Source organism: Gossypium hirsutum, chromosome A01 (genome assembly GCF_007990345.1).
Source record: "Gossypium hirsutum isolate 1008001.06 chromosome A01, Gossypium_hirsutum_v2.1, whole genome shotgun sequence".
NCBI classification, from domain to species: Eukaryota; Viridiplantae; Streptophyta; class Magnoliopsida; order Malvales; family Malvaceae; genus Gossypium; species Gossypium hirsutum.
Window position 1 is genome coordinate 78,270,936 of NC_053424.1, and position 8,151 is coordinate 78,279,086.

An 8,151-nucleotide genomic window follows, 5' to 3' on the forward strand; every position below is an offset into this window, starting at 1 on the left:
TTTTGATATCCCACGATACCGATTCAAGATAAGCTCTTATTCAGAGGAGGTATAGACCCTGTCTAAGAGTACATTTGTCATAATTAAGCAGAGTTGATTGCGCGCCTAGAGATAGGGTAACAAGATTTTGCCGGATTAGGGTGTAACCTAATAAGGGGATCCATAGATCGAGTTAATGCAACCCTAGCGTGTTAATTAGAGAAAAGTCTCAATTATTCAATCTAGGGATTAGATGTTATTAGTCTTGAATAGGGATAATAACATAACTTAGGGATCTCTACAGAACAAGTTAAATGAATAAATCGTCCGATTCGGAGTCAGAATAACAAGTGAAGTTTAGGTGGATTCTTCCTTAAGTATTGTCTTAATTCAATCGTTTTTCCAAAAGTAATTCCCCAACTCTATTTTTTGTGAATTCTTAGTTTAGATAATTAGTTAGTTAAAACAAATCACCCTGATTCTTAGGCTAGATAATAAAAAGACAGTCATTACTAGTTCCTTTGGGTTCGACAATCCGATCTTGCTAAAACTATACTACTGTTCGATAGGTACACTTGCCTACATCGTGATAATAGTTAGTTTCAAGAACGATTAATTATAAATATATAAAACTTACCTGTCACGAAAATCGCGATCAAGTTTTTGGCGCCGTTGCCGGGGACCTAAGATATTAGGAACACTCAACTTTTATTACTTTAGCCATTTATTTTTCTTGCAAGTTAATTCTATTTTTTTATTATTATTATTTATTAATTTATGTTTTTTTTTATCTTGGCAGGTTTTTATAGTTTATGACTAGAATAAACTCCTTAGGACCACTACTTTTTGACGAAGAAATCGATCGCACAGTTCGCAGAAACCAAAGAGAAATAAGGCGAAGCTTAAGATACATAGAGAACGAGCAAGAGGACGATATTCAAACCCCAACTAAGGAGATGGCTGAAAACCAAGACAATCAACTACCTCCTACGATACCCGTTGAACTAGCAAATTAATCCTGCTCCTTGTACTATGTATGATTGTGCTAAACCTACTTTAACAGGAACTGAGTTAAGTATAGTTAGACCTGCTATTGCTGCAAATAATTTTGAACTAAAACCTAACACTACTCAAATGATATAGCAAGTTTTTCAGTTCGATGGTTTGTAGGATGAGGATCTAAACACTTGCTTGGCAAATTTCCTGGAATTCTGCGATACATTTAAAATTAATGGCATTTTTTACGATGTCATTCATCTTCGATTATTCCCTTTTTCATTAAGGAACAAAGCTAAACAGTGGTTGAACTCATTACCATGAGGGTCAATTACTACTTGGGAACAAATGACCGAAAATATTTTATTAAAATATTTTCCACCGGTTAAAATAGCCAAATTAAGGAATGATATCTCTTCGTTTGTGCAGATGGACTTAGAAACTCTTTACAATGCATGGGAGAGACACAAGGACCTACTGCGAAGGTGTCCTCACCATGGACTATGTGACAGCCCAAAATTGACCCTAGTCGGGAAGTGGTTTCGGGACCGCTAAACCGAGTCATAATAATAATTAGATGTTATATCCTATGTTTATTTCATGTGAAAGTGCATGTGTGAAAATTTCATGCTTTGATTTTGCCAATTGTGAGTGAAATTTTGAAATGTGACTCATGTGAAAATTTTTGCAAATGCTATAGGCTAATTTGTAGTGGCCAAATAACTTATAGTATGAAATAGGTGGATTTGCATGTCAAATTTCCCACCTTAAAACAAGGTGGCCGGCCATGATGGGCATGATGAGCAATTGTGCAATTTTTTTTATGGAAATTATGGCATAAGTATGGCACAAATAAAATATGTTAATTTGTGTCATAAAATGTTGGGATAAAACAAATAAAATAAGGGGCATGGGCATAAAATAATGAAAAGGAGTATGGTGAATACAAAAAAAAAATGTGTGTGTAGTTGTTTGTCCCCCCCATTGCCGTGAGCTAAAGAAAATAAAGGAGAGAATTTTTGTTCATCCTTTTCTCATCTTCATACTTGCCGAAACTAGAAAGAAAAACAAAGAAAAAAAAATTTCTCATCCTTTGGTTCATCCTTGGCCAATAATTTTAAGGAGGAAGGAAGAAGAAAGGTGAAGAGGTTCGGCCATGCATGTAGCTAGGCTAAGGTATGTTTGATGATGTTCCATGAGATGCATGCATGTTTTAGTTGTTAGCTTGAGTTCTACCTAGCCCATGGTCTAAATCTTGCTATGTGATGGAAATGACATTTGACCATGGATGCATCATTCTTGGTTGATGTTTGATGTGGTGGTGATGAGGCAAGAGGATGAGTTAAAATTCGGCCTAGGTGGAGGTTGTGTTAATGCCATTGCATGCTAAATATGAAGTTTGTTAATGATGCATGTGATGATGACTTGATGATTCTTGAACCTCCTTTTTTAGCATTTTTGTGTGAGCACATATGTGCATTGGTTGCTAAATGGAGAAGAATCGGCTAGCAAGTTGTGTGCTAAGGCCGAATGTAACTTTGCATGTTAATGAGCAATGCATGTGTTAAATTGATGGAAAAGGGGGAGGATGCTTTACTAGTGTGTATATGTGTGTATTAAGTGTTGAAATCGACCCCAAAAATAGACATGCATATTCGGCCAAGGGGGAAAAATTAGCTAATATGTTGTGTTGATGCATGATTTCACATGTATGTGACTTTAATGTCTAATGTATAAATATGGGCTAAGTGCCTTGTGTTCATCTTTTCGATGCCTAAATGATGAAATCAATTTATTTGTTTAATTAAGCTCAAGAGCAAAGGGGAAATAGATCCGATAAAGGGAAGGAAAAAGTGGTCGAATAGTTAGCGGAATCGTTCGACAACACCCGAGGTAAGTTCTTGAGTAAGGGAGCTTAAATTACGATGTGATTAAATCATGTTTTAAGCAAATGAAAATCATGCTCTATGTGTGGCTATTGAGCCGAATGTGCAAGGATGATATGTGCCTTGTTCCGACTTTGGAAATTGATTATAAATTAACCAGAGATAATTATAGAAACAAACAGCATCAGTATTGGAGCCCTGTACAAGGAGATATCCAAGTCGTAATGCGCAAAGGTCAGGGTAGTCGATTCCTGTAACATGGGAGACTTTAACTAATAAACTGTACTAATTGGCCCGATCAAAAATTCTAGAAAAAAATATGTAGATGGGCATGTGAGTCTAGTTTCAGGGAAAAATCACGAAACTGATTTTCGAGTTGTGAAGCTCAAGATATGATTTTTAAAGCGACTAGTACACAGATTGGGCAGTGTCTGGAAATTTTTCAAAGTTTGTTAACACCTCGTGTTCGACTCCGGTGTCGGACTCGGGTTCGGGGTGTTACATTTTATTGGTATCAGAGCTACGGTTTAGTCGATTCTAGGACTACCGTAATGTTTTGGGTCTAGCTATACATGCCATTTTATGTGATTACTTGATAGTGTGGTGATTTCTGACAATTGTAAATGTGTTTATTTATAGTAATGGATCCCGATCGTGACCGAGAGGTAGCTGATGATCTTGAGAGTGTAGCGCCTGCTCCCGCACAAGGGACAGTGCCGGCAGACTCTCAACCTAATGCTAGTAATCCGAATGATGAAGCTAGACAAGCATTCTATAGCATGATGAATGATTGGTTCAACCAATACATTCGAACTAATATGGCTGTTCCACAACCTCCATTCCCGACAAATACTACCCCCGCACCTACAATACCACCGGTAACTGACCAAATAAGGTCAAATAAGCCCCCAGTTGACAGAATCCGAAAACATGGGGCTACTGAATTTAAGGCTATGGATAGCGATGATGCCGAGCAAGCTGAATTTTGGCTGGACAACACTATCCGGGTACTCGATGAGCTATCTTGTACACCCGATGAATGCCTAAAGTGTGCTATCTCCTTGCTACGTGATTTTGCCTACTATTGGTGGAGTACTCTGACTTCCGTTGTGCCCTGAGAGCAAGTAACTTGGGAGTTTTTCCAAACTGAGTTTTGGAAAAAGTATATCAGTCAGAGGTTTGTTGATCAAAAACGGAAGGAATTTCTTGAGCTTAAGCAAGGCTCCATGTCGGTTACTGATTACGAGCGAAAATTTGTTAGACTTAGCAAATACGCTCGGGAATGTGTTTCGTCCGAAGCTATTATGTGTAAACGCTTCGAGGATGGGCTGAATGAAGATATAAAAATGTTCGTTGGCGTTCTTGAAATACGAGAGTTCGTGGTACTTGTTGAACGAGCTTGTAAAGCCGAAGAGCTTAGAAAAGAAAAGCAAAGAGTTGATGAGGGAACTGGAGAGTTTTGTAAAAGATCCTCGGGAAGGTCTCTTCAACAGGCATCGAAGAGATTTTGGGATGATGCGGGCCAGTTTAGAGGCACTTCGGGTTTTTTTAGACGAGATCGTGATCGACCCCTTGTAGGTACACGAGGCACTTCAGTCGCCAGTGTTGGGAATGAACGTCGAGACAGAACGAAATGCCGATATTGCGGTAAATGGCATTCGGGGAGTTGTAGATTCCCTGACCGCTCCTGTTACAAATGCGGATCAGTTGACCACTTCATTAAAGATTGCCCGAGGTTGTCGGAACAGAATGTAAATCAGAGTGGGAGACCGGGTGCTACCACTGCTCGGGGTAGACCATCTGGAAATGCGAACAATACTGGTGGTGGTCAGAGAGGATCTAGAGATGATATAACCAGATCCGAAGCTCGTGCGCCTGCTAGAGCTTATGCTATACGTGCCCGCGAGGATGCTTCTTCGCCTGATGTTATTACCGGTACATTCACTCTCTTTGATACTAATGTAATTGCTTTGATTGACCCCGGTTCTACTCATTCTTACATATGTGAAACCTTAGCATCCAGTAAGACTTTACCTATTGAGTCTACTGAGTTCGTAATTCGGGTGTCAAATCCCTTGGGTCGTTACGTGCTTGTCGACAAAGTGTGTAAGAAATGTCCCCTGGAAATTCGAGGTTCCTGTTTTCCTGCGGACTTGATGCTTTTGCCGTTTGATGAATTTGATGTTATCCTTGGTTTGGATTGGTTGACCGCGCATGATGCGATTGTGAATTGCAAGAGCAAGACTATTGATTTGAGGTGCGCAAATAACGAAGTAGTCCGAATTGAGTCTGCGGACTTGGAGGGGATGCCAGCTGTAATATCAGCAATGTTGGCACAGAAATATGTAAGAAAAGGGTGCGAAGCATACCTTGCGTATGTACTTGATGACAAAGAATTAGAAAAGAAACCCGAATCTGTGCCGGTGGTTTGTGAATACCCGGATGTTTTTCTGGAAGAATTACCGGGTTTACCACCTGTTCGGGAGGTAGAGTTTGGTATTGAGCTTGTACCTGGGACTATGTCGATTTCGATAGCTCCGTATCGTATGGCACCAACCGAGTTAAAGGAGTTGAAAGCTCAGTTGCAAGAACTGACGGATAGAGGTTTCGCTCGACCAAGTTTCTCACCTTGGGGTGCACCAGTATTGTTCGTGAAAAAGAAGGACGGAACCATGAGGTTGTGCATTGACTATCGTCAGCTGAATAAAGTGACGATAAAGAACAAATATCCGTTGCCGCGCATCGATGATTTGTTTGACCAACTGAAGGGAGCCTCAGTGTTCTCAAAAATAGATTTGAGATCGGGCTATTATCAGTTGCGAATTCGAGATTCAGATATTCCCAAAACTGCCTTCAGAACGAGATATGGTCACTACGAATTCTTAGTGATGCCGTTTGGGCTCACTAATGCCCCTGCAGTATTTATGGATTTGATGAATCGGATCTTCAGACCGTATTTGGATCGGTTCGTAGTTGTGTTCATTGATGACATTTTGGTCTATTCAAGAGATGAGACCGAACATGCTGAGCATCTGAGGCTAGTGCTGCAAATTTTGCGGGATAAGCAGTTATATGCTAAGTTCAGTAAGTGTGAGTTCTGGTTAAGAGAGGTTAGCTTCTTGGGTCATGTGGTATCCGCGTCGGGTATTCGAGTTGACCCAAACAAAATTTTAGCCATACTTGACTGGAAACCTCCGAGAAATATTACTGAAGTTCGGAGCTTTTTGGGGGCTCACCGGTTATTACCGACGATTTGTCAAAGGTTTCTCGATGATAGCCACACCAATGACGAAGCTACTTCAAAAGGATGTTAAGTTCGAGTGGACGGAGAAATGTCAGAAAAGTTTCGATCAACTGAAAACTCATTTGACTGAAGCTCCAATTTTGGTGCAACCCGAATCAGGTAAAGAGTTTGTCATTTATAGTGACGCATCCCTACTTGGGTTGGGTTCCGTATTGATGCAAGAAGGTCGAGTCGTGGCCTATGCGTCGAGACAATTGAAGCCACACGAGAGGAATTATCCGACCCATGATCTCGAACTAGCTGCCATCGTGTTTGCTTTAAAAATATGGCGACATTATCTGTTTGGTGAGAAGTGCCATGTATTTTCGGATCATAAAAGTCTCAAATATTTGATGACTCAACGAGACTTGAATCTGCGACAAAGACGTTGGCTTGAGTTGTTGAAAGATTACGAGCTTGTCATTGATTACCACCCGGGAAAGGCTAACGTGGTTGCGGACGCCTTAAGCCGGAAGTCATTGTTTGCTTTACGAGCGATGAACGTGCATTTGTCTATTCTACCAGACAATGTGTTAGTAGCTGAATTAAAAGCTAAACCATTATTGACTCACCAAATTCGTGAAGCTCAGAAAGTCGATGATGAATTGGTTGCAAAACGGGCTAAGTGTGTTCTGAATGAGGAATCGGAGTTTCAAATTGATGATGATGATTGTTTGAGGTTCAGAAATCGTTTGTGTGTTCCAAGGAATTCGGAACTCATTTCGATGATTCTGAATGAAGCCCATTGTAGCCGAATGTCAATTCACCCGAGGAGTACGAAAATGTACAACGATTTGAAACGTAAATTTTGGTGGCATGGTATGAAACGGGACATCTCCAACTTTGTTTCGAGATGTTTAATATGTCAACAAGTGAAAGCGAAACATCAAGTGCCTTCAGGATTACTCCAGCCGATCATGATACCCGAGTGGAAGTGGGATCGAGTCACAATGGACTTTGTGTCTGGACTGCCATTGTCAGCAAGTAAGAAGGATGCTATTTGGGTTGTTGTTGATAGGCTGACTAAGTCGGCTCATTTCATCCCCGTACGTACGAATTTTTCATTGGATAAACTAGCTGAATTGTACGTTTCTCAAATTGTGAGATTACACGAGGTACCTGTTTCTATCGTGTCGGATAGAGATCCGAGATTCACCTCACGATTTTGGAAGAAATTGCAAGAAGCTCTGGGTACCAAGCTATATTTTAGCACTGCTTTTCACCCCCAAACCGATGGTCAATCCGAGCGGATAATTTAGATACTTGAGGATATGTTGAGATGTTGCATCCTCGAGTTCAGTAGTTCATGGGAACGGTATTTACCTTTGATTGAATTCGCTTACAACAATAGTTTTCAATCAAGTATTAAGATGGCACCTTACGAGGCTTTGTACGGTCGTAAATGCCGTACACCATTGTTTTGGACCGAGCTCAGTGAAAGTAAAATTTTCGGAGTTGATTTGATTAAAGATGCTGAACAGAAAGTAAAGGTAATCCGTGAAAGTCTGAAGGTAGCCACAGATCGTCAGAAGTCGTACGCGGATTTGAAACGAAAAGACATCGAGTATCAGGTAGGAGACAAAGTGTTCCTTAAGGTTTCACCTTGGAAAAAGATACTCAGGTTTGGCCGTAAGGGCAAGTTGAACCCAAGATTCATTGGGCCGTACGAAATCTCCGAACGAGTTGGTCCGGTTGCGTATAGATTGATTTTGCCCCCTGAGCTTGAAAAGATTCACGACGTCTTTCATGTTTCGATGCTTCGACGCTATCGATCTGATCCATCGCACATAATTAGCCCATCAGAGGTTGAAATTCAAGACGATATGAGCTATGAATAAGAACCGATGCGTATCCTAGCTCGTGAAGTGAAGGAGTTGCGAAACAAAAGAGTTCCGCTAGTAAAGGTATTATGGCTCAAACACGGGATCGAGGAAGCTACTTAGGAGACCGAGAGCTCGATGAAAGAGCGATACCCAAACCTATTCACCGGTAAGATTTTCGGGGACG

The 8,151-nt window shown here is 40.7% G+C and overlaps 1 non-coding gene across 1 annotated transcript; it reads right to left on the reverse strand.

The window, feature by feature from the left end:
- Positions 1–1,371: 1,371 nt before the first annotated feature.
- LOC121206664 (small nucleolar RNA R71) lies at positions 1,372–1,478 on the reverse strand. Its single transcript, XR_005901772.1, has one exon. It is a non-coding gene; the product is annotated as a small nucleolar RNA R71 (small nucleolar RNA).
- Positions 1,479–8,151: the final 6,673 nt, after the last annotated feature.